The 27790-nt window shown below is 43.6% G+C and overlaps 1 long non-coding RNA gene across 1 annotated transcript in view; it reads left to right on the forward strand.

The window, feature by feature from the left end:
* Positions 1-575: 575 nt before the first annotated feature.
* Positions 576-27790, forward strand: part of LOC307181303 — a 307184-nt gene continuing 279969 nt past the window's right edge. Inside the window, exon 1 of the long non-coding RNA XR_013826384.1 lies at positions 576-647. This is a non-coding gene — a long non-coding RNA (uncharacterized lncRNA). The remainder of the gene's footprint in view (positions 648-27790) is intronic.

Here is a 27790-nt window from a genome sequence, read left to right on the forward strand (position 1 = left end):
CAGGGGACAAAAACTGAGACGCATTTGAACACGTTTCCCGATCACATGTTGGATCATACTCTGGGTTCCACATGCATGGTTTAGCTGAAGGAAGAATCCCTTAAACCTGGAGAGTTGAGACCCATGGAATGGGTACCATGCAATATGACTTCAAAGGGTCTGCATTTGCTCACCGAACCTCACCAATCCTATCACTGCTGCATTTATGCCACTGTACACACGCTTGATTCTCTCTTGGAGACATATAAATCGATAGGTTTTAAGATTCTTACTAGTCAGGTATATACTTAGGTGTTTAATATGGGGTGTTGAGTCCACTTAGTTGAACAAGGATGAGCTCTTGTTGTTACATATTTGGCTTATGGAACGTTATCTGTGCTCATTTCAATCTCTGGTTTTATGCAGCACCCCAACTCACCTTTACCCTTAAGCAAGCAAAAGTTGGTTTTCTAAATTTGAGACCCTGTTCTGTTTTGGAATTCAGTTCCTGTGTAGCCAAGTTTACATTCCGTGTATTAGTGATACCTTATGATGTTTCTTTTTCTGTGTGACTTATTTCAGTTAGAATCATCGTACCTGAATCCACTCATTATGCTGCTATGGGCCTGATGACATAGATTTCATTGCTGAGTGATATTGCTTTGTACGTATGTACCACAAGTTCTTTATCCATTTTTCACTTTCTGCGATATTGAACTTGTACGGTAAATGAGGTTCTTGTAAACAGAGGCGTCCCAAAATTTGGGGTAGCTGTGTCTTTTTGATTTTAATTTCCCTAAGCTATAGGACCATAAGTGGAAGTGCCCTAGGCTCTGTTGCTTTGTTTTTTAGATGTTTCAGGAAACACCATACACTTCTCCCGAGTGTCTGTTGGCAATTTACATCCCGCCCATCAGCATAACAAGGCTGCCAGTTCTCCATGGCCTGTCCTGCCTTTCTGGATTTTACACTTTTTTCAGATGGCCCTTTTGACTGGGGGGAAGTGAGACTTCATTGTAGTGCAGATTTCCTTTGCAAGCTTGCTTGGTTGGCCAAAAAGGGCGTATGCGTTTTTTCCTGAATATATTCAGGAAAAAACGCATACGCCCTTTTTGGCCAAGTGCATCATTGTGGACGTTCTGCCTCTTTTCCTATGCTTTAAATGCAATTCTAGTCTACCTCCTGAAATCGGTTTCCTGCAATTCTGCCCCGCTTTCAAGTCCTCTTGGCAGCCTTACTTCAGTATATTTTTGGACGATAGCTGTCATTTATAACTCTGCAGGTTTGTGAATTACAGTGCCCCTGAGCTCCTTTCTTCAACTCGCTTTCTTGTGAGCTGGCTGCAACACCGTAGGATTGCTTCAGGCCCTAATTTGGTTCCGGAACGGCACACTGAGCCTTTGGTTAATTCCTCTTCCTGGTGGGAAATGAGAGTTATATTTGCCCGTCCAGACACCTCCAGCTAGTCTCTCATTGGTTCTCCCTATTCCTGTTCATCTTCCACAGAAATTGCAAACTGGGCCAATCAGGAGGTTAAAGGCACTGACTCTCCAAGTCGGGAGAGTGTTAGTAAAGCATCTGGAATGTTGCACCAGAGTACCAAGGGATAAAAACTGAGACATATTTGAACACGTCTCCCGATCACATGGTTGATCATACTCTGGGTTCCAGATGCATGTTTCAGCTGAAGGAAGAATCCCTGAAACCTGGAGAGTTGAGACCCGTGGAATGGGTACCATGCAATATGACTTCAAAGGGTCTTCATTTGCTCAACGAACCTCTCCAATCCTATCACTGCTGCATTTATGCCCCTGTACACACGCTTGATTCTCTTTCGGAGACATAGCAATCCATAGGTTTTAAGTTACTTACTAGTCAGTTACATACTTAGGTGTTTAATATGGGGTGTTGAGTCCATTTCGTTGAGCAAGGAGTAGCTCTTTTCTGTTACATATTAGGCTTAAGGAACTTTATCTGTGCTCATTTCAATCTCTGGTTTTATGCAGCACCGAAACTCACCTTTACCCTTAAGCAAGCATAAGTTGGTTTTCTAAATTTGAGACCCTGTTCTGATTTGTAATTCAGTACCTGTGTAGCCAAGTTTACATTCCGTGTATTAGTGATATCTTATGATGTTTCTTTTTCTGTGTGACTTATTTCAGTTAGAATCATCATACCTGAATCCACTCATTATGCTGCCACGGGCCTGATGACATAGATTTCATTGATGAGTGATATTGCATTGTACGGAAGTACCACAACTTCTTTATCCATTTTTCACTTTCTGCGATACTGAACTTGTCCCGTAAAAGAGGTTCTTGTAAACAGAGCCGTCCCAAACTTTGGGGTGGCTGTGTCTTTTTGATTTTAATTTCCCTAAGCTATAGGACCATAAGTGGAAGTGCCCTAGGCTCTGTTGCTTTGTTTTTTAGATGTTTCAGGAAACACCATACACTTCTCCCCAGTGGCTGTTGGCAATTTACATCCCGCCCATCAGCATAACAAGGCTCCCAGTTCTCCATGGCCTGTCCTGCCTTTCTGGATTTTACACTTTTTTCAGATGGCCCTTTTGACCGGGGGGAAGTGAGACTTCATTGTAGTGCAGATTTCCTTTGCAAGTTTGCTTGGTTGGCCAAAAAGGGCGTATGCGTTTTTTCCTGAATATATTCAGGAAAAAACGCATACGCCCTTTTTGGCCAAGTGCATCATTGTGGACGTTCTGCCTCTTTTCCTATGCTTTCAATGCAATTCCAGTCTACCTCCTGAAATCGGTTTCCTGCAATTCTGCCCTGCTTTCAAGTCCTCTTGGCAGCCTTACTTCAGTATATTTTTGGACGATAGCTGTCATTTATAACTCTGCAGGTTTGTGAATTACAGTGCCCCTGAGCTCCTTTCTTCAACTCGCTTTCTTGTGAGCTGGCCGCAACACCGCAGGATGGCTTCAGGCCCTAATCTGGTTCCGGCACAGCACGCTGAGCCTTTGGTTAATTCCTCTTCCTGGTGGGAAATGAGAGTTCAATTTGCCCGTCCAGACACCTCCAGCTAGTCTCTCATTGGTTCTCACTATTCCTGTTCATGTTCCGCAGAAATTGCAAACTGGGCCAAACAGAAGGTTAAAGGGACTGACTCTCCAAGTCGGGAGAGTGTTAGTAAAGCGTCTGGAATGTTGCACCCGAGTACCAGGGTACGAAACCTGAGACATATTTGAACACGTCTCCCGATCAAATGGTTGATCATACTCTGGGTTCCACATGCATGTTTTAGCTGAAGGAAGAATACCTTAAACCTGGGTAGTTGAAACACGTGGAATGGGTACCATGCAATATGACTTCAAAGGGTCTTCATTTGCTCACCAAACCTCTCCAATCCTATCACTGCTGCGTTTATGCCCCTGTACACACGCTTCATTCTCTTTTGGAGACATAGCAATCCATAGGTTTTATGATACTTACAAGTCAGGTACATACTTAGGCGTTTAATATGCGGTGTTGAGTCCATTTCGTTGAGCAAGGAGTAGCTCTTGTCTATTCCATATTTGGCTTAAGGAACTTTATCTGTGCTCATTTCAATCTCTGGTTTTATGCAGCACCCCAACTCACCTTTACCCTTAAGCAAGCATAAGTTGGTTTTCTAAATTTGAGACCCTGTTCTGTTCTGTAATTCAGTTCCTGTGTAGCCAGTTTACATTCCGTGTATTACTGATATCTTATGATGTTTCTTTTTCTGTGTGACTTATTTCAGTTAGAATCATCATACCTGAATCCACTCATTGTGCTGCTACGGGCCTGATGACATAGATTTCATTGCTGTGTGATATTGCTTTGTAAGTAAATACCACAACTTCTTTATCCATTTTTCACTTTCTGCGATGTTGAAGTTGTACTGTAAACGAGGTTCTTGTAAACAGAGGTGTCCCAAACTTTGGGGTGGCTGTGTCTTTTTGATTTTAATTTCCCTAAGCTACAGGACCATAAGTGGAAGTGCCCTAGGCTCTGTTGCTTTGTTTTTTTAGATGTTTCAGGAAACACCATACACTTCTCCCCAGTGGCTGTTGGCAATTTACATCCCGCCCATCAGCATAATAAGGCTCCCAGTTCTCCATGGCCTGTCCTGCCTTTCTGGATTTTACACTTTTTTCAGATGGCCCTTTTGACCAGGGGGAAGTCAGACTTCATTGTAGTGCAGATTTCCTTTGCAAGCTTGCTTGGTTGGCCAAAAAGAGCTTATGCGTTTTTTCCTGAATATATTCAGGAAAAAACGCATATGCCCTTTTTGGCCAAGTGCATCATTGTGGACGTTCTGCCTCTTTTCCTATGCTTTCAATGCAATTCCAGTCTACCTCCTGAAATCGGTTTCCTGCAATTCTGCCCCGCTTTCAAGTCCTCTTGGCAGCCTTACTTCAGTATATTTTTGGATGATAGCTGTCATTTATAACTCTGCATGTTTGTGAATTACAGTGCCCCTGAGCTCCTTTCTTCAACTCGCTTTCTTGTGACCTGGCCGCAACACCGCAGGATGGCTTCAGGCCCTAATCTGGTTCCGGCACGGCACGCTGAGCCTTTGGTTATTTCCTCTTCCTGTTGGGAAATGAGAGTTCAATTTGCCCGTCCAGACATCTCCAGCTAGTCTCTCATTGGTTCTCGCTATTCCTCTTCATCTTCCACAGAAATTGCAAACTGGGCCAAACAGGAGGTTAAAGGGACTGACTCTCCAAGTCGGGAGAGTGTTAGTAAAGCGACTGGAATGTTGCACCCGAGTACCAGGGTATGAAAACTGAAACATATTTGAACACGACTCCCGATCACATGGTTGATCATACTCTAGGTTCCACATGCATGTTTTAGCTGAAGGAAGAATACCTTAAACCTGGAGAGTTGAGACCCGTAGAATGGGTACCATGCAATATGACTTCAAAGGGTGTTCATTTGCTCACCGAACATCTGCATTCCTATCACTGCTGCGTTTATGCCCCTGTACACATGCTTGATTCTCTTTTGGAGACATAGCAATCCATAGGTTTTAAGATACTTACTAGTCAGGTACATTCTTAGGCGTTTAATATGTGGTGTTGAGTCCATTTCGTTGAGCAAGGAGTAGCTCTTGTCTATTCCATATTTGGCTTAAGGAACTTTATCTGTGCTCATTTCAATCTCTGGTTTTATGCAGCACCCCAACTCACCTTTCCCCTTAAGCAAGCATAAGTTGGTTTTCTAAATTTGAGACCCTGTTCTGTTTTGGAATTCAGTTCCTGTGTAGCCAAGTTTACATTCCGCGTATTAGTGATATCTTATGATGTTTCTTTTTCTGTGTGACTTATTTCAGTTAGAATCATCGTACCTGAATCCACTCATTATGCTGCTACGGGCCTGAAGACATAGATTTCATTGCTGAGTGATACTGCATTGTACGTAAGTACCACAAGTTCTTTATCCATTTTTCACTTTCTGTGATATTGAACTTGAACAGTAAACGAGGTTCTTGTAAACAGAGGCGTCCCAAACTTTGGGGTGGCTGTGTCTTTTTGATTTTAATTTCCCTATGCTATAGGACCATAAGTGGAAGTGCCCTAGGCTCTGTTGCTTTGCTTTTTAGATGTTTCAGGAAACACCATACACTTCTCCCGAGTGTCTGTTGGCAATTTACATCCCGCCCATCAGCATAACAAGGCTCCCAGTTCTCCATGGCCTGTCCTGCCTTTCTGGATTTTACACTTTTTTCAGATGGCCCTTTTGACCGGGGGGAAGTGAGACTTCATTGTAGTGCAGATTTCCTTTGCAAGTTTGCTTGGTTGGCCAAAAAGGGCGTATGCATTTTATCCTGAATATATTCAGGAAAAAACGCATATGCCCTTTTGGGCCAAGTGCATCATTTTGGACGTTCTGCCTCTTTTCCTATGCTTTCAATGCAATTCCAGTCTACCTCCTGAAATCGGTTTCCTGCAAATCTGCCCCGCTTTCAAGTCCTCTTGGCAGCCTTACTTCAGTATATTTTTGGACGATAGCTGTCATTTATAACTCTGCAGGTTTGTGAATTACAGTGCCCCTGAGCTCCTTTCTTCAACTCGCTTTCTTGTGACCTGGCCGCAACACCGCAGGATGGCTTCAGGCCCTAATCTTGTTCCAGCACGGCACGCTGAGCCTTTGGTTATTTCCTCTTCCTGGTGGGAAATGAGAGTTAAATTTGCCCGTCCAGACACCTCCAGCTAGTATCTCATTGGTTCTCGCTATTCCTGTTCATCTTCCGCAGAAATTGCAAACTGGGCCAAACAGGAGGTTAAAGGGACTGACTCTCCAAGTCGGGAGAGTGTTAGTAAAGTGTTTGGAATGTTGCACCCGAGTACCAGGGTACAAAAACTGAGACATATTTGAACACGTCTCCCGATCACATGGTTGATCATACTCTGGGTTCCACATGCATGTTTTAGCTGAAGGAAGAATACCTTAAACCTGGGTAGTTGAAACCCGTGGAATGGGTACCATGCAATATGACTTCAAAGGTCTTCATTTGCTCACCGAACCTCTCCAATCCTATCACTGCTGCGTTTATGCCCCTGTACACATGCTTGATTCTCTTTCGGAGACATAGCAATCCATAGGTTTTAAGATACTTACTAGTCAGGTACATTCTTAGGCGTTTAATATGCGGTGTTGAGTCCATTTCGTTGAGCAAGGAGTAGCTCTTGTCTATTCCATATTTGACTTAAGGAACTTTATCTGTGCTCATTTCAATCTCTGGTTTTATGCATCACCCCAACTTACCTTTTCCCTTAAGAAAGCATAAGTTGGTTTTCTAAATTTGAGACCCTGTTCTGTTCTGTAATTCAGTTCCTGTGTAGCCAAGTTTACATTCCGTGTATTACTGATATCTTATGATGTTTCTTTTTCTGTGTGACTTATTTCAGTTAGAATCATCATACCTGAATCCACTCATTGTGCTGCTAAGGGCCTGATGACATAGATTTCATTGCTGAGTGATAGTGCTTTGTAAGTAAATACCACAACTTCTTTATCCATTTTTCACTTTCTGCGATGTTGAACTTGTACTGTAAACGAGGTTCTTGTAAACAGAGGCGTCCCAAACTTTGGGGTGGCTGTGTCTTTTTGATTTTAATTTCCCTAAGCTATAGGACCATAAGTGGAAGTGCCCTAGGCTCTGTTGCTTTGTTTTTTAGATGTTTCAGGAAACACCATACACTTCTCCCGAGTGTCTGTTGGCAATTTACATCCCGCCCATCAGCATAACAAGGCTCCCAGTTCTCCATGGCCTGTCCTGCCTTTCTGGATTTTACACTTTTTTCAGATGGCCCTTTTGACCGGTGGGAAGTGAGACTTCATTGTAGTGCAGATTTCCTTAGCAAGCTTGCTTGGTTGGCCAAAAAGGGCGTATGCGTTTTTTCCTGAATATATTCAGGAAAAAACGCATATGCCCTTTTCGGCCAAGTGCATCATTGTGGACGTTCTGCCTCTTTTCCTATGCTTTCAATGCAATTCCAGTCTACCTCCTGAAATCGGTTTCCTGCAATTCTGCCCCGCTTTCAAGTCCTCTTGGCAGCCTTACTTCAGTATATTTTTGGACGATAGCTGTCATTTATAACTCTGCAGGTTTGTGAATTACAGTGCCCCTGAGCTCCTTTCTTCAACTCGCTTTCTTTTGAGCTGGCCGCAACACCGCAGGATGGCTTCAGGCCCTAATCTGTTTCCGGCACGGCACGCTGAGCCTTTGGTTATTTCCTCTTCCTGATGGGAAATGAGAGTTAAATTTGCCCGTCCAGACACCTCCAGCTAGTCTCTCATTGGTTCTCGCTATTCCTGTTCATCTTCCGCAGAAATTGCAAACTGGGCCAAACAGGAGGTTAAAGGGACTGACTCTCCAAGTCGGGAGAGTGCTATTAAAGCGTCTGGAATGTTGCACCCGAGTATCAGGGTACGAAAACTGAGACATATTTGAACACGTCTCCCGATCACATGGTTGATCATACTCTAGGTTCCACATGCATGTTTTAGCTGAAGGAAGAATATCTTAAAACTGGGTAGTTGAAACCCGTGGAATGGGTACCATGCATTATGACTTCAAAGGGTCTTCATTTGCTCACCGAACCTCTCCAATCCCTGTACACATGCTTGATTCTCTTTCAGAGACATAGCAATCCATAGGTTTTAAGATACTTACTAGTCAGGTACATTCTTAGGCATTTAATATGGGGTGTTGAGTCCATTTCGTTGAGCAAGGAGTAGCTCTTGTCTATTCCATATTTGGCTTAAGGAACTTTATCTGTGCTCATTTCAATCTCTGGTTTTATGCAGCACCCCAACTCACCTTTCCCCTTAAGCAAGCATAAGTTGGTTTTCTAAATTTGAGACCCTGTTCTGTTCTGTAATTCAGTTCCTGTGTAGCCAAGTTTACATTCCGTGTATTACTGATATCTTATGATGTTTCTTTTTCTGTGTGACTTATTTCAGTTATTATCATCATACTTGAATCCACTCATTGTGCTGCTAAGGGCCTGATGACATAGATTTCATTGCTGAGTGATATTGCTTTGTATGTAAATACCACATCTTCTTTATCCATTTTTCACTTTCTGCGATGTTGAACTTGTACTGTAAAGGAGGTTCTTGTAAACAGAGGCGTCCCAAACTTTGGGGTGGCTGTGCCGTTTTGATTTTAATTTCCCTAAGCTATAGGACCATAAGTGGACTTGCCCTAGGCTCTGTTGCTTTGTTTTTTAGATGTTTCAGGAAACACCATACACTTCTCCCGAGTGTCTGTTGCCAATTTACATCCCGCCCATCAGCATAACAAGGCTCCCAGTTCTCCATGGCCTGTCCTGCCTTTCTGGATTTTACACTTTTTTCAGATGGCCCTTTTGACTGAGGGGAAGTGAGACTTCATTGTAGTGTAGATTTCCTTTGCAAGCTTGCTTGGTTGGCCAAAAGGGGCGTATGCGTTTTTTCCTGAATATATTCAGGAAAAAACGCATACGCCCTTTTTGGCCAAGTGCATCATTGTGGACGTTCTGCCTCTTTTTCTATGCTTTCAATGCAATTCCAGTCTACCTCCTGAAATCAGTTTCGTGCAATTCTGCCCCGCTTTCAAGTCCTCTTGGCAGCCTTACTTCAGTATATTTTTGGACGGTAGCTGTCATTTATAACTCTGCAGGTTTGTGAATTACAGTGCCCCTGAGCTCCTTTCTTCAACTCGCTTTCTTTTGAGCTGGCCGCAACACCGCAGGATGGCTTCAGGCCCTAATCTGGTTCCGGCACGGCACGCTGAGCCTTTGGTTATTTCCTCTTCCTGGTGGGAAATGAGAGTTAAATTTGCCCGTCCAGACACCTCCAGCTAGTCTCTCATTGGTTCTCCCTATTCCTGTTCATCTTCCGCAGAAATTGCAAACTGGGCCAAACAGGAGGTTAAAGGCGCTGACTCTCCAAGTGGGGAGAGTGTTAGTAAAGCGTCTGGAATGTTGCACCCGAGTACCAGGTGTGGAAAACTGAGACATATTTGAACACGTCTCCCATTCACACGATTGATCATACTCTGGGTTCCACATGCATGTTTTAGCTGAAGGAAGAATACCTTAAACCTGGAGAGTTGAGACCCGTGGAATGGGTACCATGCAATATGACTTCAAAGAGTCTTCATTTGCTCACCGAACCTCTCCAATCCTATCACTGCTGCGTTTATGCCGCTGTACACACGCTTGATTCTCTTTTGGAGACATAGCAATCCATAGGTTTTAAGATACTTACTACTCAGGTATATTCTTAGGCGTTTAATATGGGGTGTTGAGTCCATTTCGTTGAGCAAGGAGTAGCTCTTGTCTATTCCATATTTGGCTTAAGGAACTTTATCTGTGCTCATTTCAATCTCTGGTTTTATGCATTACCCCAACTCACCTTTCCCCTTAAGCAAGCATAAGTTGGTTTTCTAAATTTGAGACCCTGTTCTGTTTTGGAATTCAGTTCCTGTGTAGCCAAGTTTACATTCCGTGTATTAGTGATATCTTATGATGTTTCTTTTTCTGTGTGACTTATTTCAGTTAGAATCATCGTACCTGAATCCACTCATTATGCTGCTACGGGCCTGATGACATAGATTTCATTGCTGAGTGATACTGCATTGTACGTAAGTACCACAAGTTCTTTATCCATTTTTCACTTTCTGTGATATTGAACTTGTACGGTAAACGAGGATCTTGTAAACAGAGGCGTCCCAAACTTTGGGGCGGCTGTGTCTTTTTGATTTTCATTTCCCTAAGCTATAGGACCATAAGTGGAAGTGCCCTAGGCTCTGTTGCTTTCTTTTTTAGATGTTTCAGGAAACACCATACACTTCTCCCGAGTGTCTGTTGGCAATTTACATCCCGCCCATCAGCATAACAAGGCTCCCAGGTCTCCATGGCCTGTCCTTCCTTTCTGGATTTTACACTTTTATCAGGTGGCCCTTTTGACTGGGGGGAAGTGAGACTTCATTGTAGTGCAGATTTCCTTAGCAAGCTTGCTTGGTTGGCCAAAAAGGGCGTATGTGTTTTTTCCTGAATATATTCAGGAAAAAACGCATACGCCCTTTTTGGCCAAGTGCATCATTGTGGACGTTCTGCCTCTTTTCCTATGCTTTCAATGCAATTCCAGTCTACCTCCTGAAATCGGTTTCCTGCAATTCTGCCCCGCTTTCAAGTCCTCTTGGCAGCCTTACTTCAGTATATTTTTGGACGATAGCTGTCATTTATAACTCTGCAGGTTTGTGAATTACAGTGCCCCTGATCTCCTTTCTTCAACTCGCTTTCTTTTGAGCTGGCCGCAACACCGCAGGATGGCTTCAGGCCCTAATCTGGTTCCGGCACGGCACGCTGAGCCTTTGGTTATTTCCTCTTCCTGGTGGGAAATGAGAGTTAAATTTGCCCGTCCAGACACCTCCAGCTAGTCTCTCATTGGTTCTCGCTATTCCTGTTCATCTTCCGCAGAAATTGCAAACTGGGCCAAACAGGAGGTTAAAGGGGCTGACTCTCCAAGTCGGGAGAGTGCTAGTAAAGTGTCTGGAATGTTGCACCCGAGTACCAGGGTACGAAAACTGAGACATATTTGAACATGTCTCCCGATCACATGGTTGATCATACTCTAGGTTCCACATGCATGTTTTAGCTGAAGGAAGAATATCTTAAAACTGGGTAGTTGAAACCCGTGGAATGGGTACCATGCATTATGACTTCAAAGGGTCTTCATTTGCTCACCGAACCTCTCCAATCCCTGTACACATGCTTGATTCTCTTTCAGAGACATAGCAATCCATAGGTTTTAAGATACTTACTAGTCAGGTACATTCTTAGGCGTTTAATATGCGGTGTTGAGTCCATTTCGTTGAGCAAGGAGTAGCTCTTGTCTATTCCCTATTTGACTTAAGGAACTTTATCTGTGCTCATTTCAATCTCTGGTTTTATGCAGCACCCCAACTCACCTTTCCCCTTAAGCAAGCATAAGTTTGTTTTCTAAATTTGAGACCCTGTTCTGTTCTGTAATTCAGTTCCTGTGTAGCCAAGTTTACATTCCGTGTATTACTGATATCTTATGTTTCTTTTTCTGTGTGACTTATTTCAGTTAGAATCATCATACCTGAATCCACTCATTGTGCTGCTAAGGGCCTGATGACATAGATTTCATTGCTGAGTGATAGTGCTTTGTAAGTAAATACCACAACTTCTTTATCCATTTTTCACTTTCTGCGATGTTGAACTTGTACTGTAAACGAGGTTCTTGTAAACAGAGGCGTCCCAAACTTTGGGGTGGGTGTGCCGTTTTGATTTTAATTTCCCTAAGCTATAGGACCATAAGTGGACTTGCCCTAGGCTCTGTTGCTTTGTTTTTTAGAAGTTTCAGGAAACACCATACACTTCTCCCGAGTGTCTGTTGGCAATTTACATCCCGCCCATCAGCATAACAAGGCTCCCAGTTCTCCATGGCCTGTCCTGCCTTTCTGGATTTTACACTTTTTTCAGATGGCCCTTTTGACTGGTGGGAAGTGAGACTTCATTGTAGTGCAGATTTCCTTAGCAAGCTTGCTTGGTTGGCCAAAAAGGGCGTATGCGTTTTTTCCTGAATATATTCAGGAAAAAACGCATATGCCCTTTTCGGCCAAGTGCATCATTGTGGACGTTCTGCCTCTTTTCCTATGCTTTCAATGCAATTCCAGTCTACCTCCTGAAATCGGTTTCCTGCAATTCTGCCCCGCTTTCAAGTCCTCTTGGCAGCCTTACTTCAGTATATTTTTGGACGATAGCTGTCATTTATAACTCTGCAGGTTTGTGAATTACAGTGCCCCTGAGCTCCTTTCTTCAACTCGCTTTCTTTTGAGCTGGCCGCAACACCGCAGGATGGCTTCAGGCCCTAATCTGTTTCCGGCACGGCACGCTGAGCCTTTGGTTATTTCCTCTTCCTGGTGGGAAATGAGAGTTAAATTTGCCCGTCCAGACACCTCCAGCTAGTCTCTCATTGGTTCTCCCTATTCCTGTTCATCTTCCGCAGAAATTGCAAACTGGGCCAAACAGGAGGTTAAAGGCGCTGACTCTCCAAGTGGGGAGAGTGTTAGTAAAGCGTCTGGAATGTTGCACCCGAGTACCAGGGGTGGAAAACTGAGACATATTTGAACACGTCTCCCATTCACACGATTGATCATACTCTGGGTTCCACATGCATGTTTTAGCTGAAGGAAGAATACCTTAAACCTGGAGAGTTGAGACCCGTGGAATGGGTACCATGCAATATGACTTCAAAGAGTCTTCATTTGCTCACCGAACCTCTCCAATCCTATCACTGCTGCGTTTATGCCGCTGTACACACGCTTGATTCTCTTTTGGAGACATAGCAATCCATAGGTTTTAAGATACTTACTACTCAGGTATATTCTTAGGCGTTTAATATGGGGTGTTGAGTCCATTTCGTTGAGCAAGGAGTAGCTCTTGTCTATTCCATATTTGGCTTAAGGAACTTTATCTGTGCTCATTTCAATCTCTGGTTTTATGCATTACCCCAACTCACCTTTCCCCTTAAGCAAGCATAAGTTGGTTTTCTAAATTTGAGACCCTGTTCTGTTTTGGAATTCAGTTCCTGTGTAGCCAAGTTTACATTCCGTGTATTAGTGATATCTTATGATGTTTCTTTTTCTGTGTGACTTATTTCAGTTAGAATCCTCGTACCTGAATCCACTCATTATGCTGCTACGGGCCTGATGACATAGATTTCATTGCTGAGTGATACTGCATTGTACGTAAGTACCACAAGTTCTTTATCCATTTTTCACTTTCTGTGATATTGAACTTGTACGGTAAACGAGGATCTTGTAAACAGAGGCGTCCCAAACTTTGGGGCGGCTGTGTCTTTTTGATTTTCATTTCCCTAAGCTATAGGACCATAAGTGGAAGTGCCCTAGGCTCTGTTGCTTTGTTTTTTAGATGTTTCAGGAAACACCATACACTTCTCCCGAGTGTCTGTTGGCAATTTACATCCCGCCCATCAGCATAACAAGGCTCCCAGGTCTCCATGGCCTGTCCTTCCTTTCTGGATTTTACACTTTTATCAGGTGGCCCTTTTGACTGGGGGGAAGTGAGACTTCATTGTAGTGCAGATTTCCTTAGCAAGCTTGCTTGGTTGGCCAAAAAGGGCGTATGCGTTTTTTCCTGAATATATTCAGGAAAAAACGCATACGCCCTTTTTGGCCAAGTGCATCATTGTGGACGTTCTGCCTCTTTTCCTATGCTTTCAATGCAATTCCAGTCTACCTCCTGAAATCGGTTTCCTGCAATTCTGCCCCGCTTTCAAGTCCTCTTGGCAGCCTTACTTCAGTATATTTTTGGACGATAGCTGTCATTTATAACTCTGCAGGTTTGTGAATTACAGTGCCCCTGAGCTCCTTTCTTCAACTCGCTTTCTTTTGAGCTGGCCGCAACACCGCAGGATGGCTTCAGGCCCTAATCTGGTTCCGGCACGGCACGCTGAGCCTTTGGTTATTTCCTCTTCCTGGTGGGAAATGAGAGTTAAATTTGCCCGTCCAGACACCTCCAGCTAGTCTCTCATTGGTTCTCGCTATTCCTGTTCATCTTCCGCAGAAATTGCAAACTGGGCCAAACAGGAGGTTAAAGGGGCTGACTCTCCAAGTCGGGAGAGTGCTAGTAAAGTGTCTGGAATGTTGCACCCGAGTACCAGGGTACGAAAACTGAGACATATTTGAACATGTCTCCCGATCACATGGTTGATCATACTCTAGGTTCCACATGCATGTTTTAGCTGAAGGAAGAATATCTTAAAACTGGGTAGTTGAAACCCGTGGAATGGGTACCATGCATTATGACTTCAAAGGGTCTTCATTTGCTCACCGAACCTCTCCAATCCCTGTACACATGCTTGATTCTCTTTCAGAGACATAGCAATCCATAGGTTTTAAGATACTTACTAGTCAGGTACATTCTTAGGCGTTTAATATGCGGTGTTGAGTCCATTTCGTTGAGCAAGGAGTAGCTCTTGTCTATTCCCTATTTGACTTAAGGAACTTTATCTGTGCTCATTTCAATCTCTGGTTTTATGCAGCACCCCAACTCACCTTTCCCCTTAAGCAAGCATAAGTTTGTTTTCTAAATTTGAGACCCTGTTCTGTTCTGTAATTCAGTTCCTGTGTAGCCAAGTTTACATTCCGTGTATTACTGATATCTTATGTTTCTTTTTCTGTGTGACTTATTTCAGTTAGAATCATCATACCTGAATCCACTCATTGTGCTGCTAAGGGCCTGATGACATAGATTTCATTGCTGAGTGATAGTGCTTTGTAAGTAAATACCACAACTTCTTTATCCATTTTTCACTTTCTGCGATGTTGAACTTGTACTGTAAACGAGGTTCTTGTAAACAGAGGCGTCCCAAACTTTGGGGTGGGTGTGCCGTTTTGATTTTAATTTCCCTAAGCTATAGGACCATAAGTGGACTTGCCCTAGGCTCTGTTGCTTTGTTTTTTAGAAGTTTCAGGAAACACCATACACTTCTCCCGAGTGTCTGTTGGCAATTTACATCCCGCCCATCAGCATAACAAGGCTCCCAGTTCTCCATGGCCTGTCCTGCCTTTCTGGATTTTACACTATTTTCAGATGGCCCTTTTGACTGGGGGGAAGTGAGACTTCATTGTAGTGCAGATTTCCTTTGCAAGCTTGCTTGGTTGGCCAAAAAGGGCGTATGCGTTTTTTCCTGAATATATTCAGGAAAAAACGCATACGCCCTTTTTGGCCAAGTGCATCATTGTGGACGTTCTGCCTCTTTTCCTATGCTTTCAATGCAATTCCAGTCTACCTCCTGAAATCAGTTTCCTGCAATTCTGCCCCGCTTTCAAGTCCTCTTGGCAGCCTTACTTCAGTATATTTTTGGACGATAGCTGTCATTTATAACTCTGCAGGTTTGTGAATTACAGTGCCCCTGAGCTCCTTTCTTCAACTCGCTTTCTTTTGAGCTGGCCGCAACACCGCAGGATGGCTTCAGGCCCTAATCTGTTTCCGGCACGGCACGCTGAGCCTTTGGTTATTTCCTCTTCCTGGTGGGAAATGAGAGTTAAATTTGCCCGTCCAGACACCTCCAGCTAGTCTCTCATTGGTTCTCCCTATTCCTGTTCATCTTCCGCAGAAATTGCAAACTGGGCCAAACAGGAGGTTAAAGGCGCTGACTCTCCAAGTGGGGAGAGTGTTAGTAAAGCGTCTGGAATGTTGCACCCGAGTACCAGGGGTGGAAAACTGAGACATATTTGAACACGTCTCCCATTCACACGATTGATCATACTCTGGGTTCCACATGCATGTTTTAGCTGAAGGAAGAATACCTTAAACCTGGAGAGTTGAGACCCGTGGAATGGGTACCATGCAATATGACTTCAAAGAGTCTTCATTTGCTCACCGAACCTCTCCAATCCTATCACTGCTGCGTTTATGCCGCTGTACACACGCTTGATTCTCTTTTGGAGACATAGCAATCCATAGGTTTTAAGATACTTACTACTCAGGTATATTCTTAGGCGTTTAATATGGGGTGTTGAGTCCATTTCGTTGAGCAAGGAGTAGCTCTTGTCTATTCCATATTTGGCTTAAGGAACTTTATCTGTGCTCATTTCAATCTCTGGTTTTATGCATTACCCCAACTCACCTTTCCCCTTAAGCAAGCATAAGTTGGTTTTCTAAATTTGAGACCCTGTTCTGTTTTGGAATTCAGTTCCTGTGTAGCCAAGTTTACATTCCGTGTATTAGTGATATCTTATGATGTTTCTTTTTCTGTGTGACTTATTTCAGTTAGAATCCTCGTACCTGAATCCACTCATTATGCTGCTACGGGCCTGATGACATAGATTTCATTGCTGAGTGATACTGCATTGTACGTAAGTACCACAAGTTCTTTATCCATTTTTCACTTTCTGTGATATTGAACTTGTACGGTAAACGAGGATCTTGTAAACAGAGGCGTCCCAAACTTTGGGGCGGCTGTGTCTTTTTGATTTTCATTTCCCTAAGCTATAGGACCATAAGTGGAAGTGCCCTAGGCTCTGTTGCTTTGTTTTTTAGATGTTTCAGGAAACACCATACACTTCTCCCGAGTGTCTGTTGGCAATTTACATCCCGCCCATCAGCATAACAAGGCTCCCAGGTCTCCATGGCCTGTCCTTCCTTTCTGGATTTTACACTTTTATCAGGTGGCCCTTTTGACTGGGGGGAAGTGAGACTTCATTGTAGTGCAGATTTCCTTAGCAAGCTTGCTTGGTTGGCCAAAAAGGGCGTATGCGTTTTTTCCTGAATATATTCAGGAAAAAACGCATACGCCCTTTTTGGCCAAGTGCATCATTGTGGACGTTCTGCCTCTTTTCCTATGCTTTCAATGCAATTCCAGTCTACCTCCTGAAATCGGTTTCCTGCAATTCTGCCCCGCTTTCAAGTCCTCTTGGCAGCCTTACTTCAGTATATTTTTGGACGATAGCTGTCATTTATAACTCTGCAGGTTTGTGAATTACAGTGCCCCTGAGCTCCTTTCTTCAACTCGCTTTCTTTTGAGCTGGCCGCAACACCGCAGGATGGCTTCAGGCCCTAATCTGGTTCCGGCACGGCACGCTGAGCCTTTGGTTATTTCCTCTTCCTGGTGGGAAATGAGAGTTAAATTTGCCCGTCCAGACACCTCCAGCTAGTCTCTCATTGGTTCTCGCTATTCCTGTTCATCTTCCGCAGAAATTGCAAACTGGGCCAAACAGGAGGTTAAAGGGGCTGACTCTCCAAGTCGGGAGAGTGCTAGTAAAGTGTCTGGAATGTTGCACCCGAGTACCAGGGTACGAAAACTGAGACATATTTGAACATGTCTCCCGATCACATGGTTGATCATACTCTAGGTTCCACATGCATGTTTTAGCTGAAGGAAGAATATCTTAAAACTGGGTAGTTGAAACCCGTGGAATGGGTACCATGCATTATGACTTCAAAGGGTCTTCATTTGCTCACCGAACCTCTCCAATCCCTGTACACATGCTTGATTCTCTTTCAGAGACATAGCAATCCATAGGTTTTAAGATACTTACTAGTCAGGTACATTCTTAGGCGTTTAATATGCGGTGTTGAGTCCATTTCGTTGAGCAAGGAGTAGCTCTTGTCTATTCCCTATTTGACTTAAGGAACTTTATCTGTGCTCATTTCAATCTCTGGTTTTATGCAGCACCCCAACTCACCTTTCCCCTTAAGCAAGCATAAGTTTGTTTTCTAAATTTGAGACCCTGTTCTGTTCTGTAATTCAGTTCCTGTGTAGCCAAGTTTACATTCCGTGTATTACTGATATCTTATGTTTCTTTTTCTGTGTGACTTATTTCAGTTAGAATCATCATACCTGAATCCACTCATTGTGCTGCTAAGGGCCTGATGACATAGATTTCATTGCTGAGTGATAGTGCTTTGTAAGTAAATACCACAACTTCTTTATCCATTTTTCACTTTCTGCGATGTTGAACTTGTACTGTAAACGAGGTTCTTGTAAACAGAGGCGTCCCAAACTTTGGGGTGGGTGTGCCGTTTTGATTTTAATTTCCCTAAGCTATAGGACCATAAGTGGACTTGCCCTAGGCTCTGTTGCTTTGTTTTTTAGAAGTTTCAGGAAACACCATACACTTCTCCCGAGTGTCTGTTGGCAATTTACATCCCGCCCATCAGCATAACAAGGCTCCCAGGTCTCCATGGCCTGTCCTGCCTTTCTGGATTTTACACTATTTTCAGATGGCCCTTTTGACTGGGGGGAAGTGAGACTTCATTGTAGTGCAGATTTCCTTTGCAAGCTTGCTTGGTTGGCCAAAAAGGGCGTATGCGTTTTTTCCTGAATATATTCAGGAAAAAACGCATACGCCCTTTTTGGCCAAGTGCATCATTGTGGACGTTCTGCCTCTTTTCCTATGCTTTCAATGCAATTCCAGTCTACCTCCTGAAATCAGTTTCCTGCAATTCTGCCCCGCTTTCAAGTCCTCTTGGCAGCCTTACTTCAGTATATTTTTGGACGATAGCTGTCATTTATAACTCTGCAGGTTTGTGAATTACAGTGCCCCTGAGCTCCTTTCTTCAACTCGCTTTCTTTTGAGCTGGCCGCAACACTGCAGGATGGCTTCAGGCCCTAATCTGGTTCCGGCACGGCACGCTGAGCCTTTGGTTATTTCCTCTTCCTGGTGGGAAATGAGAGTTCAATTTGCCCGTCCAGACACCTCCAGCTAGTCTCTCATTGGTTCTCCCTATTCCTGTTCATCTTCCGCAGAAATTGCAAACTGGGCCAAACAGGAGGTTAAAGGCGCTGACTCTCCAAGTGGGGAGAGTGTTAGTAAAGTGTCTGGAATGTTGCACCCGAGTACCAGGGGTGGAAAACTGAGACATATTTGAACACGTCTCCCATTCACACGATTGATCATACTCTGGGTTCCACATGCATGTTTTAGCTGAAGGAAGAATACCTTAAACCTGGAGAGTTGAGACCCGTGGAATGGGTACCATGCAATATGACTTCAAAGAGTCTTCATTTGCTCACCGAACCTCTCCAATCCTATCACTGCTGCGTTTATGCCGCTGTACACACGCTTGATTCTCTTTTGGAGACATAGCAATCCATAGGTTTTAAGATACTTACTACTCAGGTATATTCTTAGGCGTTTAATATGGGGTGTTGAGTCCATTTCGTTGAGCAAGGAGTAGCTCTTGTCTATTCCATATTTGGCTTAAGGAACTTTATCTGTGCTCATTTCAATCTCTGGTTTTATGCATTACCCCAACTCACCTTTCCCCTTAAGCAAGCATAAGTTGGTTTTCTAAATTTGAGACCCTGTTTTGTTTTGGAATTCAGTTCCTGTGTAGCCAAGTTTACATTCCGTGTATTAGTGATATCTTATGATGTTTCTTTTTCTGTGTGACTTATTTCAGTTAGAATCCTCGTACCTGAATCCACTCATTATGCTGCTACGGGCCTGATGACATAGATTTCATTGCTGAGTGATACTGCATTGTACGTAAGTACCACAAGTTCTTTATCCATTTTTCACTTTCTGTGATATTGAACTTGTACGGTAAACGAGGATCTTGTAAACAGAGGCGTCCCAAACTTTGGGGCGGCTGTGTCTTTTTGATTTTCATTTCCCTAAGCTATAGGACCATAAGTGGAAGTGCCCTAGGCTCTGTTGCTTTGTTTTTTAGATGTTTCAGGAAACACCATACACTTCTCCCGAGTGTCTGTTGGCAATTTACATCCCGCCCATCAGCATAACAAGGCTCCCAGGTCTCCATGGCCTGTCCTTCCTTTCTGGATTTTACACTTTTATCAGGTGGCCCTTTTGACTGGGGGGAAGTGAGACTTCATTGTAGTGCAGATTTCCTTAGCAAGCTTGCTTGGTTGGCCAAAAAGGGCGTATGCGTTTTTTCCTGAATATATTCAGGAAAAAACGCATACGCCCTTTTTGGCCAAGTGCATCATTGTGGACGTTCTGCCTCTTTTCCTATGCTTTCAATGCAATTCCAGTCTACCTCCTGAAATCGGTTTCCTGCAATTCTGCCCCGCTTTCAAGTCCTCTTGGCAGCCTTACTTCAGTATATTTTTGGACGATAGCTGTCATTTATAACTCTGCAGGTTTGTGAATTACAGTGCCCTTGAGCTCCTTTCTTCAACTCGCTTTCTTTTGAGCTGGCCGCAACACCGCAGGATGGCTTCAGGCCCTAATCTGGTTCCGGCACGGCACGCTGAGCCTTTGGTTATTTCCTCTTCCTGGTGGGAAATGAGAGTTAAATTTGCCCGTCCAGACACCTCCAGCTAGTCTCTCATTGGTTCTCCCTATTCCTGTTCATCTTCCGCAGAAATTGCAAACTGGGCCAAACAGGAGGTTAAAGGGGCTGACTCTCCAAGTCGGGAGAGTGCTAGTAAAGTGTCTGGAATGTTGCACCCGAGTACCAGGGTACGAAAACTGAGACATATTTGAACATGTCTCCTGATCACATGGTTGATCATACTCTAGGTTCCACATGCATGTTTTAGCTGAAGGAAGAATATCTTAAAACTGGGTAGTTGAAACCCGTGGAATGGGTACCATGCATTATGACTTCAAAGGGTCTTCATTTGCTCACCGAACCTCTCCAATCCCTGTACACATGCTTGATTCTCTTTCAGAGACATAGCAATCCATAGGTTTTAAGATACTTACTAGTCAGGTACATTCTTAGGCGTTTAATATGCGGTGTTGAGTCCATTTCGTTGAGCAAGGAGTAGCTCTTGTCTATTCCCTATTTGACTTAAGGAACTTTATCTGTGCTCATTTCAATCTCTGGTTTTATGCAGCACCCCAACTCACCTTTCCCCTTAAGCAAGCATACGTTTGTTTTCTAAATTTGAGACCCTGTTCTGTCCTGTAATTCAGTTCCTGTGTAGCCAAGTTTACATTCCATGTATTACTGATATCTTATGATGTTTCTTTTTCTGTGTGACTTATTTCAGTTAGAATCATCATACCTGAATCCACTCATTGTGCTGCTAAGGGCCTGATGACATAGATTTCATTGCTGAGTGATAGTGCTTTGTAAGTAAATACCACAACTTCTTTATCCATTTTTCACTTTCTGCGATGTTGAACTTGTACTGTAAACGAGGTTCTTGTAAACAGAGGCGTCCCAAACTTTGGGGTGGGTGTGCCGTTTTGATTTTAATTTCCCTAAGCTATAGGACCATAAGTGGACTTGCCCTAGGCTCTGTTGCTTTGTTTTTTAGAAGTTTCAGGAAACACCATACACTTCTCCCGAGTGTCTGTTGGCAATTTACATCCCGCCCATCAGCATAACAAGGCTCCCAGTTCTCCATGGCCTGTCCTGCCTTTCTGGATTTTACACTATTTTCAGATGACCCTTTTGACTGGGGGGAAGTGAGACTTCATTGTAGTGCAGATTTCCTTTGCAAGCTTGCTTGGTTGGCCAAAAAGGGCGTATGCGTTTTTTCCTGAATATATTCAGGAAAAAACGCATACGCCCTTTTTGGCCAAGTGCATCATTGTGGACGTTCTGCCTCTTTTCCTATGCTTTCAATGCAATTCCAGTCTACCTCCTGAAATCAGTTTCCTGCAATTCTGCCCCGCTTTCAAGTCCTCTTGGCAGCCTTACTTCAGTATATTTTTGGACGATAGCTGTCATTTATAACTCTGCAGGTTTGTGAATTACAGTGCCCCTGAGCTCCTTTCTTCAACTCGCTTTCTTTTGAGCTGGCCGCAACACCGCAGGATGACTTCAGGCCCTAATCTGGTTCTGGCACGGCACGCTGAGCCTTTGGTTATTTCCTCTTCCTGGTGGGAAATGAGAGTTAAATTTGCCCGTCCAGACACCTCCAGCTAGTCTCTCATTGGTTCTCCCTATTCCTGTTCATCTTCCGCAGAAATTGCAAACTGGGCCAAACAGGAAGTTAAAGGCGCTGACTCTCCAAGTGGGGAGAGTGTTAGTAAAGCGTCTGGAATGTTGCACCCGAGTACCAGGGGAGGAAAACTGAGACATATTTGAACACGTCTCCCGTTCACACGATTGATCATACTCTGGGTTCCACATGCATGTTTTAGCTGAAGGAAGAATACCTTAAACCTGGAGAGTTGAGACCCGTGGAATGGGTACCATGCAATATGACTTCAAAGCGTCTTCATTTGCTCACCGAACCTCTCCAATCCTATCACTGCTGCGTTTATGCTGCTGTACACACGCTTGATTCTCTTTTGGAGACATAGCAATCCATAGGTTTTAAGATACTTACTACTCAGGTATATTCTTAGGCGTTTAATATGGGGTGTTGAGTCCATTTCGTTGAGCAAGGAGTAGCTCTTGTCTATTCCATATTTGGCTTAAGGAACATTATCTGTGCTCATTTCAATCTCTGGTTTTATGCAGCACCCCAACTCACCTTTACCCTTAAGCAAGCATAAGTTGGTTTTCTAAATTTGAGACCCTGTTCTGTTTTGGAATTCAGTTCCTGTGTAGCCAAGTTTACATTCCGTGTATTAGTGATATCTTATGATATTTCTTTTTCTGTGTGACTTATTTCAGTTAGAATCATCGTACCTGAATCCACTCATTATGCTGCTACGGGCCTGATGACATAGATTTCATTGCTGAGTGATACTGCATTGTACGTAAGTACCACAAGTTCTTTATCCATTTTTCAATTTCTGTGATATTGAACTTGTACGGTAAACGAGGTTCTTGTAAACAGAGGCGTCCCAAACATTGGGGTGGTTGTGTCTTTTTGATTTTAAATTCCCTAATCTATAGGACCATAAGTGGAAGTGCCCTAGGCTCTGTTGCTTTGTTTTTTAGATGTTTCAGGAAACACCATACACTTCTCCCCAGTGTCTGTTGGCAATTTACATCCCGCCCATCAGCATAACAAGGCTCCCAGTTCTCCATGGCCTGTCCTGCCTTTCTGGATTTTACACTTTTTTCAGATGGCCCTTTTGACCAGGGGGAAGTGAGACTTCATTGTAGTGCAGATTTCCTTTGCAAGCTTGCTTGGTTGGCCAAAAAGGGCGTAAGCGTTTCTTCTTCAATATATTCAGGAAAAAACGCATACACCCTTTTTGGCCAAGTGCATCATTGTGGACGTTCTGCCTCTTTTCCTATGCTTTCAATGCAATTCCAGTCTACCTCCTGAAATCGGTTTCCTGCAATTCTGCCCCGCTTTCAAGTCCTCTTGGCAGCCTTACTTCAGTATATTTTTGGACGATAGCTATCATTTATAACTCTGCAGGTTGGTGAATTACAGTGCCCCTGAGCTCCTTTCTTCAACTCGCTTTCTTTTGAGCTGGCTGCAACATCGCAGGATGGCTTCAGGCCCTAATCTGGTTCCGGCACGGCACGCTTTGCCTTTGGTTATTTCCTCTTCCTGGTGGGAAATGAGAGTTAAATTTGCCCGTCCAGACACCTCCAGCTAGTCTCTCATTGGTTCTCCCTATTGCTGTTCATCTTCCGCAGAAATTGTAAACTGGGACAAACAGGAGGTTAAAGGCGCTGACTCTCCAAGTGGGGAGAGTGTTAGTAAAGCGTCTGGAATGTTGCACCCGAGTACCAGGTACGAAAACTGAGACATATTTGAACACGTCTCCCGTTCACACGGTTGATCATACTCTGGGTTCCACATGCATGTTTTAGCTGAAGGAAGAATACTTTAACCTGGAGAGTTGAGACCAGTGGAATGGGTACCATGCAATATGACTTCAAAGGGTCTTCATTTGCTCACCGAACCTCTCCAATCCTATCACTGCTGCGTTTATGCCCCTGTACACACGCTTGATTCTCTTTTGGAGACATAGCAATCCATAGGTTTTAAGATACTTACTAGTCAGGTACATTCTTAGGCGTTTAATATGGGGTGTTGAGTCCATTTCGTTGAGCAAGGAGTAGCTCTTGTCTATTCCATATTTGGCTTAAGGAACTTTATCTGTGCTCATTTCAATCTCTGGTTTTATGCAGCACCCCAACTCACCTTTCCCCTTAAGCAAGCATAAGTTGCTTTTCTAAATTTGAGACCCTGTTCTGTTCTGTAATTCAGTTCCTGTGTAGCCAAGTTTACATTCCGTGTATTACTGATATCTTATGATGTTTCTTTTTCTGTGTGACTTATTTCAGTTAGAATCATCGTACCTGAATCCACTCATTGTGCTGCTAAGGGCCTGATGACATAGATTTCATTGCTGAGTGATACTGCTTTGTAAGTAAATACCACAACTTCTTTATCCATCTGTCACTTTCTGCGATGTTGAACTGGTACTGTAAACGAGGTTCTTGTAAACAGAGGCGTCCCAAACTTTGGGGTGGCTGTGCCGTTTTGATTTTAATTTCCCTAAGCTATAGGACCATAAGTGGAAGTGCCCTAGGCTCTGTTGGTTTGTTTCTTAGGTGTTTCAGGAAACACCATACACTTGTCCTGAGTGTCTGTTGGCAATTTACATCCCACCCATCAGCATAACAAGGCACCCAGTTCTCCATGGCCTGTCGTGCCTTTCTGGATTTTACACTTTTTTCAGATGGCCTTTTTGACCGGGGGGAAGTGAGACTTCATTGTAGTGCAGATTTCCTTTGCAAGCTTGCTTGGTTGGCCAAAAAGGGCGTATGCGTTTTTTCCTCAATATATTCAGGAAAAAACGCATACGCCCTTTTTGGCCAAGTGCATCATTGTGGACGTGCTGCCTCTTTTCCTATGCTTTCAATGCAATTCCAGTCTACCTCCTGAAATTAGTTTCCTGCAATTCTGCCCCGCTTTCAAGTCCTCTTGGCAGCCTTACTTCAGTATATTTTTGGACGATAGCTGTCATTTATAACTCTGCAGGTTTGTGAATTACAGTGCCCCTGAGCTCCTTTCTTCAACTCGCTTTCTTGTGACCTGACCGCAACACCGCAGGATGGCTTCAGGCCCTAATCTGGTTCTGGCACGGCACGCTGTGCCTTTGGTTATTTCCTCTTCCTGGTTGGAAATGAGAGTTAACTTTGCCCATCCAGACACCTCCAGCTAGTCTCTCATTGGTTCTCCCTATTCCTGTTCATCTTCCGCAGAAATTGCAAACTGGGCCAAACAGGAGGTTAAAGGCGCTGACTCTCCAAGTGGGGAGAGTGTTAGTAAGGCATCTGGAATGTTGCACCCAAGTACCAGGGGAGGAAAACTGAGACATATTTGAACACGTCTCCCGTTCACACGGTTGATCATACTCTGGGTTCCACATGCATGTTTTAGCTGAAGGAAGAATACCTTAAACCTTGGTAGTTGAAACCCGTGGAATGGGTACCATGCAGTATGACTTCAAAGGGTCTTCATTTGCTCACCGAACCTCTCCAATCCTATCACTGCTGCGTTTATGCCCCTGTACACATGCTTGATTCTCTTTCGGAGACATAGCAATCCATAGGTTTTAAGATACTTACTAGTCAGGTACATTCTTAGGCGTTTAATATGCGGTGTTGAGTCCATTTCGTTGAGCAAGGGGTAGCTCTTGTCTATTCCATATTTGGCTTAAGGAACTTTATCTGTTCTCATTTCAATCTCTGGTTTTATGCAGCACCCCAACTCACCTTTCCCCTTAAGCAAGCATAAGTTGGTTTTCTAAATTTGAGACCCTGTTCTGTTCTGTAATTCAGTTCCTGTGTAGCCAAGTTTACATTCCGTGTGTTACTGATATCTTATGATGTTTCTTTTTCTGTGTGACTTATTTCAGTTAGAATCATCATACCTGAATCCACTCATTGTGCTGCTAAGGGCCTGATGACATAGATTTCATTGCTGAGTGATATTGCTTTGTAAGTAAATAACACAACTTCTTTATCCATTTTTCACCTTCTGTGATATTGAACTTGTACGGTAAACGAGGTTCTTGTAAACAGAGGCGTCCCAAACTTTGGGGTGGCTGTGTCTTTTTGATTTTAATTTCCCAAAGCTATAGGACCATAAGTGCACTTGCCCAAGGCTCTGTTGCTTTGTTTTTTAGATGTTTCAGGAAACACCATACACTTCTCCCGAGTGTCTGTTGGCAATTTACATCCCGCCCATCAGCATAACAAGGCTCCCAGTTCTCCATGGCCTGTCCTGCCTTTCTGGATTTTACACTTTTTTCAGATGGCCCTTTTGAGCTGGGGGAAGTGAGACTTCATTGTAGTGCAGATTTCCTTTGCAAGCCTGCTTGGTTGGCCAAAAAGGGCGTATGCGTTTTTTCCTGAATATATTCAGGAAAAAACGCATACGCCCTTTTTGGCCAAGTGCATCATTGTGGACGTTCTGCCTCTTTTCCTATGCTTTCAATGCAATTCCAGTCTACCTCCTGAAATCGGTTTCCTGCAATTCTGCCCCGCTTACAAGTCCTCTTGGCAGCCTTACTTCAGTATATTTTTGGACGATAGCTGTCATTTATAACTCTGCAGGTTTGTGAATTACAGTGCCCCTGAGCTCCTTTCTTCAACTCGCTTTCTTGTGACCTGGCCGCAACACCGCAGGATGGCTTCAGGCCCTAATCTGGTTCTGGCACGGCACGCTGTGCCTTTGGTTATTTCCTCTTCCTGGTGGGAAATGAGAGTTAAATTTGCCCATCCAGACACCTCCAGCTAGTCTCTCATTGGTTCTCCCTATTCCTGTTCATCTTCTGTAGAAATTTCAAACTGGGCCAAACAAAAGGTTAAAGGCGCTGACTCTCCAAGTGGGGAGAGTGTTAGTAAAGCATCTGGAATGTTGCACCCGAGTACCAGGGGAGGAAAACTGAGACATATTTGAACACGTCTCCCGTTCACACGGTTGATCATACTCTGGGTTCCACATGCATGTTTTAGCTGAAGGAAGAATACCTTAAACCTGGGTAGTTGAAACCCGTGGAATGGGTACCATGCAATATGACTTCAAAGGGTCTTCATTTGCTCACTGAACCTCTCCACTCCTATCACTGCTGCGTTTATGCCCCTGTACACATGCTTGATTCTCTTTCGGAGACATAGCAATCCATAGGTTTTAAGATACTTACTAGTCAGGTACATTCTTAGGCGTTTAATATGGGGTGTTGAGTCCATTTCGTTGAGCAAGGGGTAGCTCTTGTCTATTCCATATTTGGCTTAAGGAACTTTATCTGTGCTCATTTCAATCTCTGGTTTTATGCAGCACCCCAACTCACCTTTCCCCTTAAGCAAGCATAAGTTGGTTTTCTAAATTTGAGACCCTGTTCTGTTCTGTAATTCAGTTCCTGTGTAGCCAAGTTTACATTCCGTGTGTTACTGATATCTTATGATGTTTCTTTTTCTGTGTGACTTATTTCAGTTAGAATCATCATACCTGAATCCACTGATTGTGCTGCTAAGGGCCTGATGACATAGATTTCATTGCTGAGTGATATTGCTTTGTAAGTAAATACCACAACTTCCTTATCCATTTTTCACCTTCTGTGATATTGAACTTGTACGGTAAACGAGGTTCTTGTAAACAGAGGCGTCCCAAACTTTGGGGTGGCTGTGTCTTTTTGATTTTAATTTCCCAAAGCTATAGGACCATAAGTGGACTTGCCCAAGGCTCTGTTGCTTTGTTTTTTAGATGTTTCAGGAAACACCATACACTTCTCCCGAGTGTCTGTTGGCAATTTACATCCCGCCCATCAGCATAACAAGGCTCCCAGTTCTCCATGGCCTGTCCTGCCTTTCTGGATTTTACACTTTTTTCAGATGGCCCTTTTGACCTGGGGGAAGTGAGACTTCATTGTAGTGCAGATTTCCTTTGCAAGCTTGCTTGGTTGGCCAAAAAGGGCGTATGCGTTT

Source organism: Stenella coeruleoalba (genome assembly GCF_951394435.1).
Source record: "Stenella coeruleoalba genome assembly, contig: scaffold_103, whole genome shotgun sequence".
Classification (NCBI taxonomy): Eukaryota; Metazoa; Chordata; class Mammalia; order Artiodactyla; family Delphinidae; genus Stenella; species Stenella coeruleoalba.